Source organism: Gossypium hirsutum, chromosome A07 (genome assembly GCF_007990345.1).
Source record: "Gossypium hirsutum isolate 1008001.06 chromosome A07, Gossypium_hirsutum_v2.1, whole genome shotgun sequence".
Classification (NCBI taxonomy): domain Eukaryota; kingdom Viridiplantae; phylum Streptophyta; class Magnoliopsida; order Malvales; family Malvaceae; genus Gossypium; species Gossypium hirsutum.
Window position 1 is genome coordinate 45,340,683 of NC_053430.1, and position 21,562 is coordinate 45,362,244.

At 33.9% G+C, this 21,562-nt stretch overlaps 1 long non-coding RNA gene across 1 annotated transcript; it reads right to left on the minus strand.

The window, feature by feature from the left end:
• Window positions 1–14,340: 14,340 nt before the first annotated feature.
• On the minus strand, window positions 14,341–16,269 carry LOC121232345 (uncharacterized). The gene is made up of 2 exons (XR_005930728.1): window positions 15,067–16,269; window positions 14,341–14,984 (listed from the first exon to the last, which is right to left on the minus strand). It is a non-coding gene; the product is annotated as an uncharacterized lncRNA (long non-coding RNA).
• Between the last annotated feature and the right edge of the window lie 5,293 nt (window positions 16,270–21,562).

Genomic DNA, 21,562 nt, shown 5'->3' on the forward strand with positions numbered 1-21,562 from the left:
ACCTGGGACTACGCCGATTTCGATAGCTCCGTATCGTATGGCACCAACCGAGTTAAAAGAGTTGAAAGCTCAGTTGCAAGAATTGATGGATAGAGGTTTCGCCCGACCAAGTTTCTCACCTTGGGGTGCACCAGTATTGTTCGTGAAAAAGAAGGACGGAACCATGAGGTTGTGCATTGACTATCGTCAGCTGAATACAGTGACAATAAAGAACAAATATCCGTTACCGCGTATCGATGATTTGTTCGACCAACTGAAGGGAGCCTCAGTGTTCTCAAAAATAGATTTGAGATCGGGCTATTATCAGTTGCGAATTCGAGATTCGGACATACCCAAAACTGCCTTCAGAATGAGATATGGTCACTACGAATTCTTAGTGATGCCGTTTGGGCTCACTAATGCCCCTGCGATATTTATGGATTTGATGAATCGGATCTTCAGACCATATTTGGATCGGTTCGTAGTTGTGTTCAGTGATGACATCTTGGTCTATTCAAGAGATGAGACCGAACATGCTGAGCACCTGAGACTAGTGTTGCAAATTTTGCGGGATAAGCAGTTATATGCTAAGTTCAGTAAGTGTGAGTTCTGGTTAAGAGAGGTTAGCTTCTTGGGTCATGTGGTATCCGCATCGGGTATTCGAGTTGACCCGAGCAAAATTTCAGCCATACTTGACTGGAAGCCTCCAAGAAATATTACCGAAGTTCGGAGCTTCCTGGGGCTCGCCGGTTATTACCGACTGAAAACTTATTTGACTGAAGCTCCAATTTTAGTGCAACCCGAATCAGGCAAAGAGTTTTTCATTTATAGTGACGCATCCCTACTTGGGTTGGGTTGCGTGTTGATGCAAGAAGGTCGAGTGGTGGCCTATGCGTCGAGACAATTAAAGCCACATGAGAAAAATTATCCGACCCATGATCTTGAACTAGCTGCCATCGTATTTGCTTTAAAAATATGGCGACATTACTTATTTTGTGAAAAGTGCCATGTATTTTCGGATCACAAAAGTCTCAAATATTTGATGACTCAAAGAGACTTAAATCTGCGACAAAGACGTTGGCTTGAGTTGTTGAAAGATTACGAGCTTGTCATTGATTACCACCTGGGAAAGGCTAATGTGGTTGCGGACGCCTTAAGCCAGAAATCACTGTTTGCTTTACGAGCGATGAATGTGCACTTGTCTGTTCTACCCGACAATGTGTTAGTAGCTGAATTAAAGGCCAAACCATTATTGATTCGTCAAATTCTTGAAGCTCAGAAAGTCGACGATGAATTGGTTGCAAAACGGGCTGAATGTGTTCCGAATACGGAATCCGAATTTCAAATTGATGATGACGATTGTTTGAGGTTCAGAAGTCGTTTGTGTGTTCCAAGGAATTCGGAACTCATTTCGATGATTCTGAACGAAGCCCATTGTAGCCGAATGTCAATTCATCCGGGGGGTACGAAAATGTACAACGACTTGAAACGTCAGTTTTGGTGGCATGGTATGAAACGAGACATCTCCGACTTTGTTTCGAGATGTTTAATATGTCAACAAGTGAAAGCGAAACATCAAGTGCCTTCAGGATTACTTCAACCGATCATGATACCCAAGTGGAAATGGGATCGAGTCAAAATGGACTTTGTGTCCTGACTGCCATTGTCAGCAAGTAAGAAAGATGCGATTTGGGTTGTTGTCGATAGACTGACTAAGTCGGCTCACTTTATCCCCGTACGTATGGATTTTTCATTGGATAAACTAGCTGAATTGTACGTTTCTCAGATTGTGAGATTACACGGGGTACCTATTTCTATCGTGTCGGATAAAGATCCGAGATTCACCTCACGATTTTGGAGGAAATTGCAAGAAGCTTTGGGTACTAAGCTGCATTTTAGCACTGCTTTTCACCCCCAAACCGATGGTCAATCTGAGCGGATAATTCAGATACTTGAGGATATGTTGAGATGTTGCATCCTCGAGTTTAGTAGTTCATGGGAACGGTATTTACCTTTGATTGAATTCGCTTACAACAATAGTTTTCAATCAAGTATTAAGATGGCACCTTACGAGGCTTTGTACGGTCGTAAATGCCGTACACCATTGTTTTGGACCGAGCTCGGTGAAAGTAAAATTTTCGGAGTTGATTTGATTAAAGATGCCGAACGGAAAGTAAAGGTAATCCGTGAAAGTCTGAAGGCAGCCACAGATCGTCAAAAATCGTATGCGGATTTGAAACGAAAAGACATTGAATATCAGGTGGGAGATAAAGTGTTTCTTAAAGTTTCGCCTTGGAAAAAGGTACTCAGATTTGGCCGTAAGGGCAAGTTGAGCCCGAGATTCATTGGACCGTACGAAATCTCTGAACGAGTTGGTCCGGTTGCGTATAGATTGATTTTGCCCCCTGAACTTGAAAAGATTCACGATGTCTTTCATGTTTCGATGCTTCGACGTTATAGATCCGATCCGTCACATATGATTAATCCCTCAGAAGTTGAAATTCAATCTGACTTGAGTTATGAAGAAGAACCGATTCGTATCCTAGCTCGTGAAGTGAAAGAGTTGTGAAACAAAAGGGTTCCGTTAGTTAAGGTGTTATAGCTCAAACACTGGATCGAGGAAGCCACTTGGGAAACCGAGAGCTCGATGAAAGAACGATACCCAAACCTATTTACCGGTAAGATTTTCGGGGACGAAAATTTCTTAAGTGGGGGAGAGTTGTGACACCCCAAAATTGACCCTAGTCGGGAAGTGGTTTCGGGATCGCTAAACCGAGTCACCGAAATGTTCGAATGTGATATTTATTGTCTAGAATATGTAATTATGAATGTGTGAAAATTTCAAGCTTCGATTTAGTCGATTGCATGTGAGTTTTAGTAAATAGGACTTATGTGAGAAAATTTTGAAATGTGATAGGTCAAAGCATAAGGACCTATTAGTGCATGTTGAAAAAGGGGGGACTTGCATGTCAATTTCCCCCTCTCTATTAGTAGTGGCCGGCCATGACAAGTATGGTAGACCAAGTGTGATGGGCAAGACATGTCATAGACATGTTGTGTTGGTGCATCATGGGTGGAAACAATAAAATAATGAGCATGGTAATTAAATAATGAAAGGGAGGAGTGATGAAAAAAAAAAGAATGGTCTCATCCATGCCCCCCCATTGCCGTGAGTAAAAGAAAAGAAAAGAAAAATTTTGTTCATCCTTTTTCATCTTCTTTTGGCCGAAAATTCTAAGGAAGGAGGAAGGAGTTCTTGCTTCATGTTTGGTTTGGAAGAGGATTAGGAGGAGGTTTGGCCGTACTTGTATCTAGATCAAGGTATGTTTGAGGTTGTGCCATGAGATTCATGCATGTTTTTAGTTGCTAGCTTGAGTTCTATTTAGCCCATGGTTCAAATCTTTGCTATGTCATGGGGATGATATTCGGCCTAGGTGGATTTTGTGTTAATGCCATTGCATGCTAAATATGAAGCTTGTTAATGATGCATGTGATGGTGGATTGATGATTCTTGAATCTTCTTTTTAGCATTTTTGAGTGAGCACATACGTGCATTGGTTGCTAGATGGAGAAGAATCGGCTAGCAAGTTGTGTGCTAAGGCCGAATATAATTTTTGTATATTAATGAGTAATGCATGTGTTAAATTGATGGAAAGAGAGAGGATGCTTTACTAGTGTATATATGTGTGTATGAGCCAAGTTTTGAACTTGAAACAAAATGGTGTTTAGTCAATACAAGTGACCATACTTGTAGAATGTATTAAGTGTTGCAATCGGCCCCAACATAGACATGCATATTCGGCCATAGGAAGGAGATTGGTGTTGCATGTATTCGGTTAGAGGCAAGCATATTGATGCTTTTGTCTTGGCTTAGAAAATTCGGCCAAGGGGGAAAATTAGCTAAAATGTTGAGTTTGATTCATGATTCCGTACATATGTGACTTTAATGTCTAATGTATAAATATGGGCTAAGTGCCTTGTGTTCCTCTTTTCGATGCTCAAATGATTAAATCAATTTATTTGTTTAATTAAGCTCAAGAGCAAAGGGGAACTAAATCCGATAAAGGGAAGGAAAAAGTGGTCGAATAGCTTTCGGAATCGTTCGACAACATCCGAGGTAAGTTCTTGAGTAAAAGAGCTTAAATTATGATTTGATTAGATCATGTTTTAAGCAAATCAAAATCATGCTCTTTGTGTGTGGCTATTGAGCCGAAATTACAAGAATGATAAGTGTCTTGTGTTTGAGTTTTGCTAACGAAAACGAAATACGAATGTGCCATGATTTATTGTTAAATGTGCATGGTTATTTGAATGATGTCCGGGCTAAGTCCCGAAGGCTTTGTGCTAAGTGACCATATCCGGACTAAGATCCGAAGGCATTTGTGCGAGATACTAATTCCGGGCTAAGCCCGAAGGCATTTGTGTGAGTTACTAAATCCGGGTTAAGTCCCGAAGGCATTTGTGCGAGTTACTATAACCGGGCTATGTCCCGAAGGCATTTGAAGGAGTAGCTATATCCGGTTAAATTCCGAAGGTACGTGATTTGGGAATGAATGATCTTGCTGTAAAAATTTCAGTTAATACGCTTGAAACATCCCAACATTGAGGTATGTTTCGTATGTGCTTTGAATTAGTTGAGCCCTTACAAATAAGTATTCGCTCAGTTGATAAATGAGCTACCGGCCTTTGGCTAAGTTGATCTTTGTGTATGAATAAAAGGGTTGGTAATGTGAAGTAAGTATGATACTGAAAAATTGTGCATATGAAATTATCCGTTTAGCTACATGAATGTTATACTTTTGTTGTGCTGGAATCCCTTGCTCAAAACTTACTAAGCATAAATTGCTTACTCCGTCTCCTTGATTCTCTGTTTTATAGATTTTGGTTCTCCAGCTATCGGACTCGGGATTTTGAAGTCGAAGTCGCCCACACTATCAAAGCCCCCCCCTTTTGGTACAATTTTGGTTGAACTTCGAAATGGCATGTATAGGACTACCCTTTTTGTTGGGGGTCATGGACCCTTTGGACTTGTATAATTTTGGATAGCCATGCGAAAATGGCTTATATATGTTTGAGTATAATGTTATAATCATTTGGTATGGACATGGTTATTGAGAGGTGTGGATATGCTTAACAAGGATTGGCCATGGGAATGGTTAATCACTATCATAATTTGTGCTATTTATGCTAAAAGGGCTAGTTGAATCATGGAAACTATGAAATAGGTAAAGTCTACCTTAAAGGCAGATGCTGACAGCAGCAGTGATGTAGATTTGGAAAATCACTAAAAATAGTAGAAATGGAATTAAATAGTGAATAAATTATGTAAACGAACCTTGATGAATCTATTTTCATAGGAAAGTAACGAAACAATCATATGGATAGTATATTAAGAGATATTCAGGTTCTCGTGAGACAGGGCCAGAACAGTTTCTGGATTTCCTGTTCCGACTTTGGAAATTCATTATAAATTAACCAGAGACAATTAGGAGTCATGCCATATATGTATAGATTCCTCTCTGAGTCTAGTTTCTATAGAAACAAACGGCATCAGTATTGAAGCTCTGTGCAGGGAGATATCCAAGTTTAAAAAAAAAGGTCAGTGTAGTCGATCCCTGTAACATGGGAGACTTTGACTAATAAACTGTACTAATTGGACCAACCAAAAATTCTAGAAAAAAATATTTAGACGGGCATATGAGTCTAGTTTCAGGGAAAATTTACGGAACTGTATTCCGAGTTTCTGAACTCAAGATATGATTTTTTTAAAGCGACTAGTACGCAGATTGGCAGTGTCTAGGAAATTTTTTTTATAAGTGGTTTAAAGTCTGTTAACACCTCGTGTTCGACTCCGGTGACGGTCTCGGGTTCGGGGTGTTACAAAGGCCATATGATCACCAATAGTGCAAAATCATAAATTAGCGCATGCTACAGGGACAATTTTGTCTGATCCTGAGTTGTACAGATGGTAATGGGTTGTTCGATTTGTTTAGCAGTGACCAAACCTGATTTGGTATACTCAATTCATGTATTATCCCATTTTATGCATGAGCCAAGGCAGGAGCATTGGGACGCGACTCTGTGTTGTCCGGTACTTAAAATGCTCTTTTTGCCAAGGGATTCTTTTGAGATCTGATAGTGTTTTATCCTTGAAATGGTGGTGTGATTCAAATTGGGCTGCTTGTCTGTTAACTCGGCATTCGCTTATTGGTTGGCTTGTCTTTCTAGGACAATCTCCTATTTCTTAAGAAACTAAAAAACAACATACTGTTTCCTGTTCTTCTGTTGAGGTTGAGTATAGGTCTATGGCTTATATCACTTGTAAGCTCAAGTGGCTGAAGGCCTTACTATTGAGCTTAGGTGTTCATCATCCTAAAGCAATTCTTTTATTTTGTGATAGTTAATTTGTGCTGCATATTACACAAAATCTCATATTTCACGTGCGTACTAAACATATTGAAGTAGATTGACACTTTGCTAGGGATGCAATCTAGGATGAGTTGATTGCACCTTTTTATGTTCCGACCTCCTTCAGTTGGCTAACATTTTGTAACAGCCCATTTTCAGTGGTGTCAGAAACAGTGGTTACAAGACCATGATTCCAAAAAGCGAGTCAGTGTTTTATTATTTGTTTAATATTTACAGGTGTTTATTAGAGTCATATTAAAATTCAAATAATAAATTTTAACGTTTAGATAGTTACTTAATTAAAAAAGACTAAATCGTAAATGAAGTAAAAGTTAGTCTCTATTAAATAAATGCATTAAATAGCTAGATAGTGTAAATCAAATGGACTTGGTGGGTAAATAAACCATGAAATTAGATAGTTGACAATTATGGATAAGGTTTGGTTGAAATTTAAAGTTAATGTTGTAAGGGTAAAATAGTAAAATTTCAAATAAAATAACATTAACAAAATTAAGTGATATCTTCTCCATTTGTGCTTTCTTTGACCGAATACCATAACGAAAAGGTTAGCAAACTTTTGGCCAAGCTAATTTCCTTGTATGGTAAGTGATTTTTATTTTGTTTCTAATTATTTTTATGTTTTGGTGATCGTATTAGCTTAAATTAGCTAACTCGAGGGTCAATTCATAAAATTGTTAAAATTATAGGGATCTACCATGATTGAATTGAATATGTTTTGAACTTAGTTGATAGATTACCAAGGTTGGTAGCTAAATATAAGTATTTTGTTAAGTGATTTTTGGTAATTTTAATGTTTAGGGACTTATTTGTGAAAATAGTAAAATTTCATGTAAACAATGTGAAATGGTGATAAATATGGGCTGTAATGGGTCCCTATGAAATCGGCTAGCATGAATTTTAGTTAATTATGGTTAAATTGCAAGTTTCGAGTTTAGGGACTAAATTGCATAAAAGTAAAATATTTGGGTAATTTTATAAAATGATGATGGATTGACTTAATTGTATAAAATGATTATTTGAGTGCTGGGATGATATTAATTGAATGAAATTACTATTTAGATCAAGAAACGAACCAACCAGATTTAGATCAAGGAAAAACTAAAGTTTCGGACTAGTCGTCGGCTCTGTTTTTGCAACTGTTTTAGTCTAGGTAAGTTTATAAGTTAATTTAGTAGTTAATTGATTGATGTTTTTTAATTCAATGCTTATCTATATATGATTGGTTCATCAAATTCCTTGGATTGAGAAACGAGAAAGACCATGATTGAAAGATATCATAACATTTAAACCGAAATAATAAGACCATAGTTGAACGATATTATGGCACTAAACCCAAAATGTGTAAGACCGTGGTTGAAAGATACTATGGTATTAAAGCCAATACGAACAAGACCACAGTTGAAAGATATTAAGGCATTATATCGGTAATGATCAAGACCACAATTGAAAGATACTATGGCACTATTTCGGGAATGCATAAGACCATGTTGGAAGATGCCATGGCATTCTTTGGAACAATGAATTATTCAAAAACGTATATTATTGGAGTGAATACTTCATTGAACTATCAAGGTTTGTTGTAGGAAAATGAATCAAATGAATACATAGATGATTTATGACTCAATGCATAATTAAGTTAAACAATCTTGATTTAGCAAATTATGTTACATTCAATACGAGCTAACTAAGAATAATTTGTTTACGTTGTATGTATTTTTCTCTTGTAGATCTTGATATGCTTTGACAGTTGGAAAATCGAGTCGGAGCACACACATTATCCGTTCATCATCTCAATAGATGTTTTGATCTTTTAATGTAGGTTATAAATGGCATGTACTAGGAACTTTTAAGCTATTTTTCTCAATGTGATAATGTTTTAACCTTCTTTTAGCTACTTGTACATATATGGCTTAGTTTTGGTTTGAAGTTGTATAAAAGATAGTGTTTTGGCATCTTAATTTCATCTACTTATAAATGGTTATAGTATATTTGTGGTAGACATTAATGGTAAGAATGAGTAATAAGTTTGGTATGTGTTTATGGTTGAATATTATGGTTTGAATGCAAAGTAGCTTGGTGTGATATATAAGTTTGATTTGGAAATTGAATTGTGATGTCAATGAAGGCACATTGGTTAAGCACCTAGGTTGGATTTTTTGGTATGTTATAAATTTGTTTGAATGAGTTTTGAAGGCATGAAAATGGTTGTTTTTTTGTTGTGGCTTCGTATCTAAGAAATGGTATTGTTTTGTCTTATTTTAAAGATATATTTGGTACACACGGCCAGGAACATGGGCTGTCACACAGTTGTGTGTCTTATTGATTTTCAAGTGCAGGTTGGTCCACACGGTCATAGAGAGTTACATGGTCTGGCAACCTGGTTATGTGACCTTATTTCGAATGCACACACGGTCTGGCACACAGCCTACGACATAGCTGTGTAATGCTATTTCGAATACTCATACGGGCGGACACAAGGGTTGGGACACGATCGTGTGTCTCATAGTTTAAATGTTATACGGTTGGCCACACGATCATGTTTTGAGTCACACGGCCTAGGCTTTATCACACGGCCATGTGACCCTGTTTCCAAAATTTTTCAAAATTTTCTAGAATTTTCTATTTTATTTCAAATTAGTTCCTAATTGTTCCCAAATTATTTTTAAGGCCCCATAGGTGGAATGGAATGGAATGTTAATGTTTTAAATTGGTAAATTATTATGTGATTTTAATTGTTTCAATTTGTACGATAATACTCTATAACCCTAATCCAGTGACGGATATTGAGATGGATTAGGGGTGTTACACATTTTTACAAAGTCATTTGGTAAACCGCAATTTGAATATCTTCTCAGCAAGTTGGGCATTTATGATTTGCATGCTCCAACTTGAGGGGGTGTCAGGGTATTATTATGGGATATTATATTTTAGCAATTTGATTCCTGATAGGATGTTATAGGATATTATTATGGGATATTATCTTTTAGCAATTTGATTTCTTTCCTACATAACTACTACTGTATAGATATATATACCTTTAAGGTCTATCAATAAAATTCAAGAGATTACCCCATTCTTATCAAACTCCAATAAAAACATTATAAGAGAGAAGTTTTTAGCTTGTCAACTTGTTACCATGTTGGTTCTTTTTCATGGCTCTACTAGACCACTTCTTATTGGTGAAAGGTTGAACTCTGCACCTGCTATTAACAATGCAGCTACGGTTGTTACTTAGCCATTTCTTCCCTAATTGAAAGCAATGATGATCTAGGGTTTTTCTTTGCAAATATATCCCAGAATCCAAATCATGCAGTGGTTGAAGTTGATGAACCAACTCAGAAAACTTTGGAACTTCTAAGCAGTCAGCCTTTTTGCCTATGCTATTAGAGAACACCAGTTTACTTGAAGATGTAGATAGCAATATCCATTCCTCCAATCACGATAGTGGTACAAAACATAAAAGAGATATACACGAGAGTGATAAACATGAAAATTCTGAAGATTGAAGTCCAGGTGTCTGCAATGGTTGTTAGAAGTGGATCAAGATGGACCTATAGTGACTCTATGATAATAGCTTTAAAGGGTTGGCATGTTAGGATTTTGTGTCATTATTGCAATGATTTCGTTATTATACTTGTCAATTTTCAAATAGATTGATTAAATAAAATTTTATAATTAAATTATTATATTTATATTTTGTCCTTAATGAATTTTACATAAAAAAATGAAAAAATAAATATCATTTTATTGATTACCTAAATTTTAATTAATATTATGTTGTATTATAGGGATAAATTATAATCCCAAAAATAAAACTTATATTTTTAGGTAATTTAAGTTGTTTATAATTTAAAGAATCAAAACGAGCAATTGTGTAACATCTTGGAATTTAGGGTTAGAAGTTTTGAGGTTTGTGGTTAGGGTTAATGAGTAGGTTGAGCAATTGTGTTTATTTTCGCGTTTTAATGTTAGAATGAGCCTATTGGTTTAGTGGTTGAGTGTGTTGCTATTTTTCCTTGGTCCTGTGTTTGAATCCTGATGTAAGAAATTAGAGAATTTTGTTTTTGGGGTTTCTTAGTATTAAATTAACTTTATTTATTCTCTTAATTAGATTTTTTTATTTTTACTTTCTCTCACATTATCCTATTTTTCCTCTCCTTCTTTCACACGTTGGTTTTCTTTTTGTTTCTCTTCTGTCAATATCATTTTTTTCTTTTAGCTATTGTGTTTTCCTTTGCATCCTGGTGGTCGTGCATTAAAGTTTTGATTTTGGTCCTTCAATAAAGGAATTGCATGATTTTGTTTAAACGCTGAATCGTGTAAGTGTCTTCGAATTTTGATTTGGATTCTTGATTCTTTATTTGTTGATAAAGCTTTTAATGTAGTTGTGAGTTTTCGAAATTGAGTTTCAAATTGGTTGAGTTCAGTTGAATCAACCGGTTTCTGGTGTTAGAATCACGTTCTAAGGTGTGTTTCTAAACTATATTGTTTGTAGGTCAATTTATTGATCGAAATTCTCATTTTCAGGTTGTTTTAGTATGGTTTCGTGACCACACAGGTGGCCACAAGGGCGTGTGTCGGCCATGGGCGGTTCACACGACCATGTAATTTTGAGAATTAGAATTTTTGGGCGATTTTTGGTGCCATACGGCCGTGCGGTTGACATTTGGAGATTTTTATCGATTTGAACACTGGCGTGTGCCTTGGGCACACGGCCGTGTCCTTTGGCCACACTGGCGTATGAGATTTCCACACGGCTGTGTTTGTTCTGCAACTTATTTTGCCAATTTTGGACAGTAAGTTACACGGGCTACTCACACGGCCATGTAACTCGAACACACGAACATGTGTCTCCTCCACATGGGTGTATGCAGCTTACACACGGGAGTGTAGACCCCTCGAGCCTAGGCACTTCCACACGGTCGTGCGGCCCTGTTTCACAGATTTTTAACTTGTGTCGTATTTTGAACCGTTTCAGTTCCTATGTAGTCCAACATCCATTGATGCCTCTATAAATGTGTTGGGATTCTATTTTCCGCTTAGATTCAAGTGCGTGTTTACAAATACAGGATTTAAGTTAATTGTTTGTTCATGTGTTTAGATGATGTGATAAATGAGTTGAGGTATTTTTGATGTCGTTACAAATTAACTATAAAACTAATAAAACCGATTCTAAAATTGATCGACTGAATATGAGCTTCTGTATTTGTGAGTTTGTTAGTGTTTGGTATGCATTCATACATTTGCATAAAATTTGGGGTTTTGGTTGCAAAGAAAAGGAAGACTGATTTGGACAGTTTTAACTACAATACTTATGTACAGCGATTTACCACACTATACTATTCGTATACCAACTCAGTTGTATACTTTTACTCAAGTGGCTTAGTTTTACTATACATGATATGTAGGGTGGATAAACCTATTGTGGTTTAGTGTGGTGTGCAGGGTGGACAGGCCTTCAGTAGCCCTTATGTGGTGTGCAGGGTGGACGAAGAGGTGTTTGGCTGATTAGGTGAGTTTTTAATACGTTGCATGTATCTCATATATGGTATAGGTTTATATGTTTGATGGTTGGGATAATTGTGAATTAATGTGAATAGTCTAACTTGTTAAATATACCATTATGGTATGTGTGTATGGTTATGAGAAATTACTTGTAAGATTAAGTATTGATACTTGATGTTCGTTCACTGTTTGTGTGCACATATCAAATATTCATTTTGATACTCTATCTATTGCTTTTGTTTATAATTTCGGACTTACATTGAGCTCGTGTAGCTCATCCTTTAGTTCCTCTCTTTCAGGTAAATTCTGTGTTAGAAGCTGGACTCGGCAGCGGGAGGTTTCAGAAAGTTTGGTTTGATTTGATTTAGCTAAAACTTTCATAAGTTTATACAGTTGGTTTTAAGATTATTTTTAAATTAATTATATAAACTGTGGTATGGGTTAATGTTTGAACTTTGCATTAAGATGCATGATTTCGATTTTGAACAACATATTTTTCGCACTATTTCTAATTTGAAATTCTGGGATACATTTGGCAACATTGATGCATTTTTAAGACTGTACAAAAAGAAATTCCTAAATGTTTTAATGCCACTTGATTACGATTTTGAACCATAAATTGTTAAACGATTTAGTACAATTTTAGCAAACTGTACTCGAAATGAGTTTTAAACAATTCTTTTTGTAAATTACTTTTAAATCACTTCGGTGGTCAATGTAACTTCCGAGATCCGATCGAAATTTTTAGGTTGAGTTTTGGAGTGTTACAAATTGATTCGTGAGACAATTATTTTGTCTATTAAGTCCAATTAGGAAGATATTGTATTTTAAGTATCAGAGTAAATAAGATATGATTATCTAAATTGACAATATATTTGGACATGACTCAAGTTGAATTTATCCTAAATAAGTTTATGAATTTATTCACTTGTGATATTCATGGTGTGACTTACCTCATTTTTGAGTTAGTGACTAACAATATGTACTTAACTCATATACTATGATATACTGAAAGCTTGTATTCCATTGGTCTTGGAGTTTAAAGCTGGTATGTTGGTTATGTGATTTATGTATGGCATGATTTCGCTTATAATAATAAAATTCATAACTCGAATAAAGAGTAAATAATATCCTCTCACTAGCATTACATGGATTATAAAAAAGGAACATGACCATGTATTGTTCATCAAGGATAAATTATTGTTATTACTATTTGTTAGTAATAATCTTTTTCATTATGGAAAATGCAATAGTAATCATATTGGGTGAACAGATTTAACCCAAAGAGATTTAAGTATATTACACTAATGACAAGGTCATTGGAAAAAAAACATAAATCTAAGTTGTTTTTGTAATGGTATATAATGGGAGATCAATCAAAGTACTTTTGCATTGACTCCATGACTAAATAATGTTGTAATTAATAGATGAAGAGTAAACTTGATTACAAATTATTTAAACTCTAATTATATATGTTTCGTCGATCTCTTCGTTAACTCAATACAACTTTATATGGAATGCAATTTAAAACTATTATGATAAATGAATTAAAACGATGAATGAAAAATAGATTGCATGAATTACAATTCACATAAATTCATTTTCTCAATAGGAACAAAAGATGACTTCAAAATTAATTAATTTCTTTGATTTATTATTTACTTGAATGTAATGAAATAATTGAGTTCAAAGTAGAATTAAATCATTTACTCATCATAGTAAAATCATAGTTTTACTAAATAGGTCAATTAAATTTATTTGGCTAAAGAGGTATATAAGCCTCTGAACTTTCACGAAAAAATTAATTAAACCCCTCCGCAAAAAACGCTCTCAATTAAGCCCTCAAACTCTCAAATTGCATCAATTAAACCTTTTGACCAATATTTTCCGCCTTTGATCATTATAGCACTGACATGGTGGTTCATGTCAACGATTGCTGATTTAGCAAAAAATAAAAATAAAATTATTTTTTTAAAAATAAAAAACTTAAAAGTAATATTTTTATTTTTTATTGGAACTGTCCAATTTCATTCATTTTAGAACTTAATTTTTTTAAAATTAAAAAAATATTTTTTAAATAATAAATTTGTTAAAACATTATTAAAATTTATAAAAAATACTAAATAAAATTTAAAATATTAAATATTAATTAAAAGTCATATTAAAAGTTAAAGCCCGAATGAATATGAACCTATGGTTGTCCAATTTCACATTGAACCTGAAGATAATTATGTCCAAATTTAATGTTAACTCCATTTCCAATCTAATGCATAAGCAAAACGGTGGTATAAAATCAACATTATGTCTAGTCTAATGCATTGCCTTGATAATACATGCACTGTCACATGTCACATACAACTCTACCCGTAAATGAAGGTCCAATTTAGAGAAGCAGCACCATATTGATCCAAGATTATGCTCAGGTGCTTAAAGCGAAGTATTATCCTCAATCAGATTTTATGCAAGCAAATTTAAAGCATGATGCTTCGTACAATTGGACAAGCATTTGGTCAGCTCGAAAAGTGTTACAAGACGGGATGTGTTGGCGAGTTGGAAGGGGTGATAAAGTTTCAATTTTTAATCGTGCTTGGTTACTGAGTTTGATTAATTATAAATTAAGCAGCGCAGTTTGAAACCCTGATGTTTCTATGGTTGTCGATCTAATTAATAGTGCTTCTATCGAGTGGAAAAGAGATATTATTACTAGTACCTTTGCAGATGTTGATGTGGCCAGGATACTTCGAATCTCGCTGGTGGCGAATCCTCAGGAGGACGTGATGGTGTAGGGAGACGAGTCCTCAGGAGAGTTCTCCGTTAGGAGTGTTTACAAATTTTTACAGACAAGTATTCCTACTCCTATCCTAGATGAATTACAAAATGCATCTAGAGAATTTTACAAGCAACTTTGGGGCTTAAACCTACCCTTTAAAATCAAGATTACAATATGGCGTATTTCAAAAAATTCATCCCAATGCTATCAAATATGCATTACAAAAGACTAGTTGCCAATATGATGTGTCCAATATGTTGGAAGGGTGCTGAAACTATGAATCATGTTTTTAGGAGTTGTCCTATTACAAAGGAGATAAGGGGGTTAGTTGGTTTTCCTGGGATCTTATTAAATTCAATACAGGACATGTCCGAGTAGTTTACTTGGGTTTTCAACAACTGCTCAGTACTTCAACGCGTATCATTCTATTGTGGTCTGTGGGTCTTGTGGACTGTAAGAAACAAATTTATGCATGAACATTCTGCTCGGAGACGTGGCTAGGGGCTGGCAGGGCTCGGCCCTCTAAAATAAAAAATTCTTATTTAAGTTTTTTAAAAATTTTAAAATTTTAAATTAATAAAAATAATTTTATATTTTAACTTTTAAAATTATAAAAATTCGATTTAATCCTTTAAAAATTATAAATATATAGATTATAAAAAATTAAAATTTCATTCTTCCCCTTAAAATTATTCTGGCTTTGCTCCTGATTCTGCTAAATCGGCGGTTGACATATCAAGGTTCATTCAATGATACATGAAAGAAATAGAAGGCGTCAAGGAAAAGGGGGTTATCAGGAAGGTGATCTATGCAAAATGGAAGCCCCCTTTGGGAATATGCATCAAACTTAATTTTGACGCAGCCTTTGATAAGGATTTTTTTTCAAATCTGGGACGGGGATTGTAGCCAGAAATGCGCAAGGGCAGGTGATTGCATCACGTTCAATACTCCACTCAAACGTGGGCTCAGCATTTGTAGCAGAAGCCCTCGCATGTTCATAGACAGTTAAAACGGGGTTAGAGTTGGGGGTTACAGAGGCAATTATCGAAGACGATTCTCTAACGGTTATCAAGAAATGCAACAATATGTCCCAAGATAAGTCTGAAATACGAGCTCACATCCATAATATACAGTATCACAGTAGCAGATTTCTCTCCATACAGTTTAAACATGCAAATCGTGAAGGTAATCAACTCGCACACAGATTAACAGGTTGAAAGTTTGAGAAATGGAGAGGAGTTTTACCTGGAAGGAGCGGTCCCGGGATTCGCAAGGAGAACGATGGAGGACGAGTGGATTCGTGAACCAGATTGAAGGAACAATAGGGAAGTGCTTCGATCCCTAAGGAGCAGAAAGGAGAAAAATCATTTCTGTGAAAATGCAAATATGGAAGGGATGGGGAAGAGGTAAGTGATTTTGTTTTGCAATGATACAATAGATGGGACGGGTAGGATTCCCGAGGAATGGGCTGACTCATGTTTATTTTTTAAATTCTATTTTATTTTCTTTTAATGTTTTAATTATTTTGCTTTGGGCGGGTGAGTGCTAAGGCTCCTAGTGGATTTTGATGTATACTTTGGTTTCAGTTTTTTATAAGTCCAATCCTTTATTGTCAAAAAAGAGAGAGAAAGAAATAAACCAAACAAATTTTATAACTTAAATTTTTAATAATTAATTTTTTAAATTTATCAAATAGATTTCATTTTAGTTTGCGGCAAAATCTCGATAAAATCACATAAAAAATTGCTAACAAAAATAATATTGAATACACAGGGAAGTTGGAAGAAATTGTTTGCACCCATATGTATATATTTCAATTCAAATAGCAATATTAAAATTATTAAATTTGAAATAATATTAAATTTTGGTATTAAAATATTAATATGTATAATATTTCTAAATTAAAAAAATATATAAATTTTCAACAAAACAATAAAAGTAATTTATATTGAATTATCCAAACATTTTTATGAAGAATATTTCTATATTTAACTTTCTTTATAATAATCGTACTTTCTTACCAAAATTTTGTTAGAAAAAGATACTATTTTATGCCTATAACAATATTTGGTGTTTTGATTATTGATTTTCTAATTTTCACATTAAAAATTATAATATATTAATAATATTAAGCAATGAGATTTAGATGATATATTTAATAAAATTTAAAATGTAATTTCATTTATTAATATTATTTTAATTCTCTAAAATATTTTTTATTAATAAAATTTCATTAATATATATTTTTGTAAAAAAAATTATTGAAATAAGATTTTAATTAAATTTTATTATTTTTGAAATAAAATAAATTTTACTAAAATTTGAGAAAATAGACTATTATAGAAGTATCATCCTCTAAGTAGCCTAGTGGAGGTATTGTATTCAAGGTATCTATGCTCGATTTTAGCCCTGAGTTTTTGTCTCCTTACTACAGATAAAAGCCGAACGAGTTCATGGAGTTTCGACCAAAGCACCTAGGCTCATCAATGAAATGTTTTATCACTAGTGTTCTTACCTTCTAAAACCCTTTAAGAGCTTGGGTTTAAACCCCATCAAAGCCAAAATGATAAAATATTTCTTTGGTAGACCTTAGGCGTTCCCCATAAACTCCTTTAGGCTCTCCTCAAAGTTGCGTTAAAACTGAGTATAGACACCTAGGGAACAATGCTAATTGTTTGAGGTTTATATTGACTGCTCAAAAAACGATACTTCAAAAACTTCTTCTAATAAGAGAGTCGAGTCCCTCCAATAATAACTAACTATATTTTTGAATAAGCAATTTTTAAGCTAATCTATACTATTATGCTTTTTTTTGTAATTCTTAACAATAATATGACTAAATTACCAATAAATGCCATTTTTTAAAAAAATTTACCAGATTAGGCCATTTTTTGGAAGAACTACAAGAATAGACTGATTTACAGAATGTGAAATTCAAAAAAAGTCCAAGTGAAAGCGTTTTCAAGTGATTTGCAGAAAAAAAACACTTCCAGCTAGAAGCACTTTTTGCCACATCAGCACTAAAAGTGGCAACACCAATTTTTTTGTATTATTTTTTTTATTTTCTGGTGCCATCTAGTAATGTGAAAATAAAACTTACAAAATAGGTCTTCATATAGATCCCAAGTCTCATTTATCTTATTTTCTTAATCAATGTGGAATGTGGTATATGAGTATATATAGACTCATAATCCATTTATAGCTTGTTCCTAGGCAATGTGGGACTGCTCACTCTTTCAACTAACAATATAAGATTAAAGGCTATACTTAATTTTTAAAAATTAAAGACAAAATTTTATATAGCACTAAACTCTAACAGAATAAAATATTATAAACTCTTATACAAAAATTGTTGTTAAAAGACAAAGTCCAATATAAAAAGAATCTAGACGCATTTTTTTTAAATTTCACCTAAAATCGCTTTCGTAAAATCGGCCTATTCTCATAATCCTTCCAAAAAATGGTCTAATCTGATAAATTTTAAAAAATTTCGACATTTATTAGTAATTTAATCCAATAATAATTACTTTTTAATATTAATTTTAATTTTAATTATATAAAAATAGTTAAATTTCAATTGGGAGCGTATGTATTCTATTACATATTTATGTAAGATTTAAAATTTATGATGAAAAAAAGGAAGTAAAAGTTATACGTTATAAAATAATTAATTAAATAAAAGAACACTTAAAGTAAATAGAGAATTTTCTTGGCTCCTCTTTTCATTTATAAAAGAACACTTATTTAGCAACTTCATTAACTCGTACATTAAGCATTTTTAATAATGAATGGGGGGTTTTAACTCATTACTTTCATAAATATTTAAAGGTTATAGATATCCATTTGATGTATTTACAACACTCCCCCTTGGATGCCTTTTGAATAAAAATTTGCCTCATTAAAACCTTTATTAGGAAAAACCCTGTAGGATAAAAACCTAATGAAGAAAACCTAATGAAGGAAAAAGAGTACACAATCTCTTGTTATAAGTTGCTCGTTAAAAACCTTTACTAGGAAAACCCAGTAGGACAAAACCTTGGTTAAAGGAAAAGAGTATAATGTGTTTTAGACTCCCCCTAATGGCAACATCACATTATGTCTTTGAGTCGACGCATTCCAAGCTTGTTTCGTAGTCTTTTAAATGTTGAAGTTGGCAATGTCTAGGTAAAATGATCTGTTAAATTATTAGTAGAACGAATTTATTGAACTTCTATATGTCACATTTCTTTTCAAGATCATGAGTGAAGAGTAATTTTAGTGAAATATGTTTCGTTCTGTCACCTTTGATATAACCACCCTTTACTTAAGCTATACATGCTACGTTATCTTTGTATAAGATAGTTGACATATTTTCCTGTAAAGGTAAATTACATATCTTCTAGATATGTTGGGTTAATAACCTTAGCCAAACACACTCTTGACTTGCCTCATGCATTGCAATTTTTTCAGCATGATTTGAAGAGACAGCAGCTAATGTCTGCTTTGTCGAATGCCATGATGTGACAGTACCTCCACATGTAAATAAATATCCCGCTTGAGATCGACTTTTATGTGGATCAGATAAATATCCAACATTAGCATAACCAATTAATAGGGATTTTGAATCATTTGAATAAAATAACCCCATATCAATGGTCCCTCTGAGATATCTAAATACATGTTTAATTCCATTTCAATGTCTACGTGTTGGAGAAAAACTAAATCTTGCTAACAAGTTTACAGAAAAAGCTATATTAGGTCTTATGTTTTTTACAAGATACATCAATGCTCCTATGACACTTAGATATGGTACTTCAAGATCAAGAAACTCTTCATCATTCTCACAAGGACGAAATTGATCTTTATTCACATCTAATGATTGTACAACCATCGGGGTACTCAATGGATATGCTTTATCCATATAAAATTTCTTTAAGATCTTTTTGTATAAGTTGACTGATAGACATGAATTCCATCTTTTAAATGCTCGATCTGCAGGCTAAGACAAAACTTTGTTTTTCCAAGATCTTTCATCTCAAATTCTTTCTTTAAATAATAATATTTAGATTATCAATATAAATAGCAATTATCACAATGTTTGATCTATACATTTTTATAAAAACACATAGGCAGATTAGATCGTTTTTATAATCTTCTTTTAACAAATATTCACTAAGACGATTGTACCACATACGTCCAGATTATTTTAATCCATATAAACTTTTCTTTAATCTGATTGAACAATTTTCCCTAGAAACTCTATATCCTTCAAGGATTTTAAATCCGTTTGTGATTTTCATATAAATTTCACTATCAAGTGTACCATACAAATAGGCTGTAACAACATCTATTAGACACATGTCAAGTTTTTCACTTACTGCCGGACTAATAAGGTATCTAAACGTGATTGCATCCACCATAAGAGAATATGTCTCTTCATAATCAACACAGGGCCTTTGCGAAAATCCTTGTACTACAAGTCGTGCTGTATATGTTACGACTTCATTTTTCTAATTTCATTTTCACACAAATATCCATTTATATCCTATCGGCTTTACATATTTAAGTGTTTGGACTATAGGTCCAAAAACCTCAAGTTTATAAAGTGAATTTAATTCAGCTTGAATTGCGTCTTTCCATGTTGGCCAATATTTTCTATTTCTACATTCCTTAATAGATTTAGGCTCAAGATTCTCATTTTCTTTTGCTATTTCAATAGCAACATTATAAGAAAAATTGTTGTCGACAACTATATTTTTTTGATTCCATCTTTTTCCTGAAGTAACATAACTTATTGAGATTTCTTTGTTATCACTATTTTCAAGTACCTGAACCTCTTTTGGGGTTTTTTGATTAGTTATATCTTTGGCCTCTTCGTGGGCACTTGCCTCTACAATATTACCATCTTGAATAATTGCTCATTTCCTTTTACGAGGATTTTTATCCTTGAAACCGGTTGGCCTTCCACGCTTTAGGCGTGGATTATTTTATTTTACACTAACAATTTTCCTTATTGGGATATCAGTTCGTATTGGAGTATTTCCAACTGGTATGTGAGATTTTGTAATTCTCTTTAGGTCAGTAAATGAATCTAGCAATTGATTGGCGATGTTTTGCAAATGTATGATCTTTTGAACTTCTTGTTCACATTGACTTGTGTGAGGATCTAATTGAGATAACGATGATCCATTCCATATAATTTCTTTTACCAATTGCATTTTTTCTCCCCCTAATGTTGGGAATGTTATTTCATCAAAATGATAATCAATAAATTGTGTAGTAAATAAATCTTCAGTTAATAGTTCAACATATTTAATTATAGAAGGAGATTCATGACCAATATATATTACCAACCTCCTTTGAGAACCTATCTTTGTGCATTGTGGTAGTGCAATTGAAACATATACTGCACATCCAAAAATTCTAATATGAGAAATATTTGGCTCCTAACCAAAAGCGAATTGTAATGGGGAGTACTTATTATAACTTGTTGGCTTTAAGCGCACAAGTGATACTGCATGCAAAATAGCATATCCCTAAGCTGTAACAAGGAGTTTTGTTCTCATAAGTAATGGTCGAGCTATTAGTTGGAGGCGTTTGATAAACGATTCAGCTAAACCATTTTGTGTGTGAACATGAGCTATAGGATTAGAGGTGTTCATGGGCCGGGCTACCAGGCTAGGCCCGAAGGCCCGCCTGAAATGTGGGAGGGTTTGGGAAAAAATATAGGCCCGAAAAATGGGCTTGGACAAAAAAATAAGGCCCATTTAAAAAATGAGTCGGGACTCGAGTAAGGTATTTTTAACCCGGACTCAGCCTAGCCCGACCCGAATTCACTAAAGGACAAAAAAATCTGCATTTTTTTATTTTTGAATGTTATTTTCTTGTTGTTTTCTCCCT